This window comes from Carassius carassius, chromosome 11 (assembly GCF_963082965.1).
Source record: "Carassius carassius chromosome 11, fCarCar2.1, whole genome shotgun sequence".
Lineage (NCBI taxonomy): Eukaryota > Metazoa > Chordata > Actinopteri > Cypriniformes > Cyprinidae > Carassius > Carassius carassius.
This window is the reverse complement of record NC_081765.1, coordinates 34,770,975-34,776,974: the sequence shown is the minus strand read 5'-3', so window position 1 is coordinate 34,776,974 and position 6,000 is coordinate 34,770,975. Positions and strand designations below refer to the sequence as shown.

Genomic DNA, 6,000 nt, shown 5'->3' with positions numbered 1-6,000 from the left:
AGTTTGTTTCATATTAATTAATGAACATCAATATTATTGAACTGAATTGAATCAACATTGAACCAGTAAAGATGCTTTATAGTTTGAATTAAAAATCTATTTTGTTTAATAATTGATGAAATTGGAAACCTTGACACGGCTATATATCGATATGACTATTGTCTTCTGTAGAGCTGCTTTACAGCAGAATTTGATTCATAATTGAATGTTATTTTCCTGTTTGTTTCTGTGTAGCTGCTTTGAATCAGAATGTGTTTGGGGATTGGGGATGTTAGGAGTGTTTTAAAACAGCCCCATATTCACCTCTTTGTGCCCCGTTTAGTTTCATATGTTTATTTGTCATGGACTATCCATGTGGAAATAATTGAATTTCATGGAAATGGAAGCGAGTCTTAAACGTCGTAGCTATTAGAAGAAATGAATCTGAGTGAAAAGCACTCTACAGTTGTTGATGAGACACACTTGAGGTGTCTCTGGCGTGTGCCCGTCTCTGTGCTGCGGTGTGTGTTTGGGGTGAAGGTAACACCCACATCTCCTCCAGTCCTCGGCTGGGCTGTGTGGCTCATGAAGACAGAGCTGTGTTCTGATTGGCTGAACGCCGCTGACATCACGCCGGCCAGATGCTGATTCGCTGCTGTCTCTGAGGCTCAGACATGGGCTCCGGTGTTTAGGAGCAGACGAGGAGCTCTCGCTGCAGACCGAGACGAAGAGAAGAAGAAGAAGAGAGGAGTGGAGGGGTGCTTTAGGTACTATGGGAACTAACCCTCTGACCGATGGAAATAATGACCGCTGTCATGCGTCAGGTGAGTGTGGACAGGTAACACCGAGCCCAGCAGCGCTCTGACACTCAAGCTTCACTGGACGCAGTGTGTTCTGGGTGAACAGAGAGATGAGTGTGTGTGTGTGTGTGTGTGATCGGGTGAGCTGAGGACATCGTGGGGCACTTCTGATTCATCATGTGCTTTAGGAGACGATTACTGTCTGAGATGCACTTGATCTGCTGATGATTGCTGGGTTGTGTTTCACTGAAGTTTGTCGTGTGTGTGTGGAGGTTTGTTCGGCGTGTTTTGCGTGCCGTCTGATCACTCAAGTGTCCTATGAAGTGTCCGTGTCATCGCTGGAGAAATCAGATTCAGAAATGTTTTCGTTTTGCACGATTGTTACTTTAAATTAAATGTCTGTTTTTGGCCCAAAAAGTGTTTATGTATTCGGAATATAATTTAAAAACAAGACTCGCTGCTAAATATATATATATATATATATATATATATATAATAATAATAATAAAAACGTTTTTGTACTGTATTTTATTTCAGGCATCTGTCAATAATCTGAGCATAATTGACAGAAATAAAGACGTGTTGTGGCACAGATGAGGATTGTGTTAATATAGACGGTTATGAAGGAATAAATGCTGATATAACATGCAATCAAAGAACACGGATTACTCTTCTGATATGAACGTCTGATATGAAATGTGATTGTTCCTCTTTAGATAAAGCATCCACTAAATGCATAAATGATTGCAGTGCTGCTGCTGTTTAAACAACAGTAGATTTTTTGAAAATAAATCTATTGTGTTTGAGTCGCGGCTGAAGTTGGCAGCTTCTTGTTCTGATTCACAAACGTCTTATTTGTCTGCACTGACTCGATCAATACCTCCGTCTCATTCCGATGTAAGGGCTGTAAGTTCAGACTGATAGTGCCATCAAACTGGGTTTTCGTTCTCGCAGTCCTGCTGTCAGCATCTCCCTGCTCGCTCGACCGTGAAGCTCTCGACGTCTCATTCAGACAGCGCTTCGGTCTATTAGCGCTGAATGTGGATCCTCCGATGCTCTCAAACACCAAACAGATGCTTCACAGGAAAACAAACACACACTGAGGTTTTTCAGATGCTGGCAGGATTGATATCTGTGGTCCTTTATACAACATCATCAGTTATGAGACTAATCAAATTGACGCCGCTCTAAGAGACGATAGTGACATCAGATGAACAGTTCTGATGTGTGTGTGTTGTATTTGTGCTGGTCTGAAGGGGCTGTATCTGTGAGCGTATGGTGTCTCCAGATCCTCTCTGTCCCCCGTCGAGACTCCATCTCTGCAGGACTGGACCTCAGGCTCGCATCAGAGCAAGCTGTTTCTCTCTGAATGCTGCTGGAGAGAGAAAAGGGTTTGCAGGATTGATTCGGAGGATGTTTGTGAGCGCAGCATCACTCCCACACGCCACGATTCAACAGCTACCTTGTGCAGCATGAGAGTGTGTGTGTGTGTGTGTGAGACCGATGACCACACACACACCCCGGGGCTACAGATCTCATGAATATCAATCAGCCGCAGCCGTCAGTCTCTTAATAATGCAGCAGCGTTCTCTGATGAATGCGCTTCATTGTCAGCTTCGCTGCACTCCGTTAACACACACTTTCATTCTCTATAGGTCTCTATAAGAATAAAACTCTTTTGTTTTAAAGCTGATGTATAATTTCAGCTCTCGTTCTCCGTAACAAGCTTGAGTTAGTGATCAGGAAACACGATCAGAGGACGAAGGACAGGTTTAGTTCGACTGTACCAGAAGTTGTGTTAGAATGAATGTTAGAATGTAAGTGTAATATTTGTACTTTCTTTCACTCTATTTCTGCAACACTTGTATATTGTGTATATTGTGGCCAGTAGAACTGTACTAGTGTTACGAGTGCGTGACGTGTGTCTGTGTGTCCGCAGGCTCCTGAGGGACACGAGTGTGTGACGTGTCTCTGTGTCCGCAGGCTCCTGAGGGACACGAGTGTGTGACGTGTCTCTGTGTCCGCAGGCTCCTGAGGGACACGAGTGCGTGACGTGTGTCTGTGTGTCCGCAGGCTCCTGAGGGACACGAGTGCGTGACGTGTGTCTGTGTGTCCGCAGGCTCCTGAGGGACACGAGTGTGTCTCTGTGTCCGCAGGCTCCTGAGGGACACGAGTGCGTGACGTGTGTCTGTGTGTCCGCAGGCTCCTGAGGGACACGAGTGCGTGACGTGTGTCTGTGTGTCCGCAGGCTCCTGAGGGACACGAGTGTGTCTCTGTGTCCGCAGGCTCCTGAGGGACACGAGTGTGTGACGTGTGTCTGTGTGTCCGCAGGCTCCTGAGGGACACGAGTGTGTGACGTGTGTCTGTGTGTCCGCAGGCTCCTGAGGGACACGAGTGTGTGTCTGTGTGTCCCCAGGCTCCTGAGGGACACGAATGTGTGACGTGTGTCTGTGTGTCCGCAGGCTCCTGAGGGACACGAGTGTGTGACGTGTGTCTGTGTGTCCGCAGGCTCCTGAGGGACACGAGTGTGTGACGTGTGTCTGTGTCCCCGCAGGCTCCTGAGGGACACGAGTGTGTGACGTGTGTCTGTGTCCCCGCAGGCTCCTGAGGGACACGAGTGTGTGACGTGTGTCTGTGTCCCCGCAGGCTCCTGAGGGACACGAGTGTGTCTCTGTGTCCGCAGGCTCCTGAGGGACACGAGTGCGTGACGTGTGTCTGTGTGTCCGCAGGCTCCTGAGGGACACGAGTGCGTGACGTGTGTCTGTGTGTCCGCAGGCTCCTGAGGGACACGAGTGTGTCTCTGTGTCCGCAGGCTCCTGAGGGACACGAGTGTGTGACGTGTGTCTGTGTGTCCGCAGGCTCCTGAGGGACACGAGTGTGTGACGTGTGTCTGTGTGTCCGCAGGCTCCTGAGGGACACGAGTGTGTGTCTGTGTGTCCCCAGGCTCCTGAGGGACACGAATGTGTGACGTGTGTCTGTGTGTCCGCAGGCTCCTGAGGGACACGAGTGTGTGACGTGTGTCTGTGTGTCCGCAGGCTCCTGAGGGACACGAGTGTGTGACGTGTGTCTGTGTGTCCGCAGGCTCCTGAGGGACACGAGTGTGTGACGTGTGTCTGTGTGTCCGCAGGCTCCTGAGGGACACGAGTGTTTGACGTGTGTCTGTGTGTCCGCAGACTCCTGTGGGACACGAGTGTGTGATGTGTGTCTGTGTGTCCGCAGGCTCCTGAGGGACACGAGTGTGTAACGTGTGTCTGTGTGTCCACAGGCTCCTGAGGGACACGAGTGTGTAACGTGTGTCTGTGTGTCCGCAGGCTCCTGTGGGACACGAGTGTATGATGTGTGTCCGTGTGTCCGCAGGCTCCTGTGGGACACGAGTGTGTGTCTGTGTGTCCGCAGGCTGCTGTGGGACGCGAGTGTGTGTCTGTGTGTCCGCAGGCTCCTGAGGGACATGAGTGTGTGACGTGTGTCTGTGTGTCCGCAGGCTCCTGAGGGACACGAGTGTGTGACGTGTGTCTCTGTGTCCCCAGGCTCCTGAGGGACACGAGTGCGTGACGTGTCTCTGTGTCCGCAGGCTCCTGAGGGACACGAGTGTGTGACGTGTGTCTGTGTGTCCGCAGGCTCCTGAGGGACACGAGTGTGTGACGTGTGTCTGTGTGTCCGCAGGCTCCTGTGGGACACGAGTGTGTGTCTGTGTGTCCGCAGGCACCTGTGGGACACGAGTCACGCGTGACGTGTGTCTCTGTGTCCGCAGGCTCCTGAGGGACACGAGTGTGTGACGTGTGTCTGTGTGTCCGCAGGCTCCTGAGGGACACGAGTGTGTGACGTGTTTCTGTGTGTCCGCAGGCTCCTGAGGAACACGAGTGTGTGACGTGTGTCTGTGTGTCCGCAGGCTCCTGTGGGACACGAGTGCGTGACGTGTGTCTGTGTGTCCGCAGGCTCCTGAGGGACACGAGTGTGTGACGTGTTTCTGTGTGTCCACAGGCTCCTGAGGGACACGAGTGTGTGACGTGTGTCTGTGTGTCCGCAGGCACCTGTGGGACACGAGTCACGCGTGACGTGTGTCTCTGTGTCCGCAGGCTCCTGTGGGACACGAGTGTGTGACGTGTGTCTGTGTGTCCGCAGGCTCCTGAGGGACACGAGTGTGTGACGTGTTTCTGTGTGTCCGCAGGCTCCTGAGGAACACGAGTGTGTGACGTGTGTCTGTGTGTCCGCAGGCTCCTGTGGGACACGAGTGCGTGACGTGTGTCTGTGTGTCCGCAGGCTCCTGAGGGACACGAGTGCGTGACGTGTTTCTGTGTGTCCGCAGGCTCCTGAGGGACACGAGTGTGTGACGTGTGTCTGTGTGTCCGCAGGCTCCTGAGGGACACGAGTGCGTGACGTGTGTCTGTGTGTCCGCAGGCTCCTGTGGGACACGAGTGCGTGACGTGTGTCTGTGTGTCCGCAGGCTCCTGAGGAACACGAGTGTGTGACGTGTGTCTGTGTGTCCGCAGGCTCCTGAGGGACACGAGTGTGTGACGTGTTTCTGTGTGTCCGCAGGCTCCTGAGGGACACGAGTGTGTGACGTGTGTCTGTGTGTCCGCAGGCTCCTGAGGGACACGAGTGCGTGACGTGTGTCTGTGTGTCCGCAGGCTCCTGAGGGACACGAGTGTGTGACGTGTTTCTGTGTGTCCGCAGGCTCCTGAGGGACACGAGTGTGTGACGTGTGTCTGTGTGTCCGCAGGCTCCTGAGGGACACGAGTGTGTGACGTGTGTCCTGAGGGACACAAGTGCGTGACGTGTGTCTGTGTGTCCGCAGGATCCTGTGGGACACAAGTGCGTGACGTGTGTCTGTGTGTCCGCAGGCTCCCGAAGGACACGAGTGCGTGACGTGTGTCTGTTTGTCCGCAGGCTCCTGTGGGACACGAGTGTGTGATGTGTGTCTATGTGTCCGCAGGCTCATGTAGGACACGAGTGTGTCTCTGTGTCCGCAGGCTCCTGAGGGACACGAGTGTGTGACGTGTGTCTGTGTGTCCGCAGGCTCCTGAGGGACACGAGTGTGTGACGTGTGTCTGTGTGTCCGCAGGCTCCTGAGGGACACGAGTGTGTCTCTGTGTCCGCAGGCTCCTGAGGGACACGAGTGTGTGACGTGTGTCTGTGTGTCCGCAGGCTCCTGAGGGACACGAGTGCGTGACGTGTGTCTGTGTGTCCGCTGGCTCCCAAAGGACACGAGTGTGTGACGTGT

The 6,000-nt window shown here is 52.7% G+C and overlaps 1 protein-coding gene across 1 annotated transcript in view; it reads left to right on the top strand.

Moving 5' to 3' along the window:
- The first annotated feature begins 726 nt into the window (after nucleotides 1–726).
- Nucleotides 727–6,000, top strand: part of LOC132153303 (R3H domain-containing protein 1-like) — a 40,840-nt gene continuing 35,566 nt past the window's right edge. The window contains exon 1 of the mRNA XM_059562674.1: nucleotides 727–803. The gene's annotated coding sequence lies outside the window, so the exon portion shown is untranslated. The remainder of the gene's footprint in view (nucleotides 804–6,000) is intronic.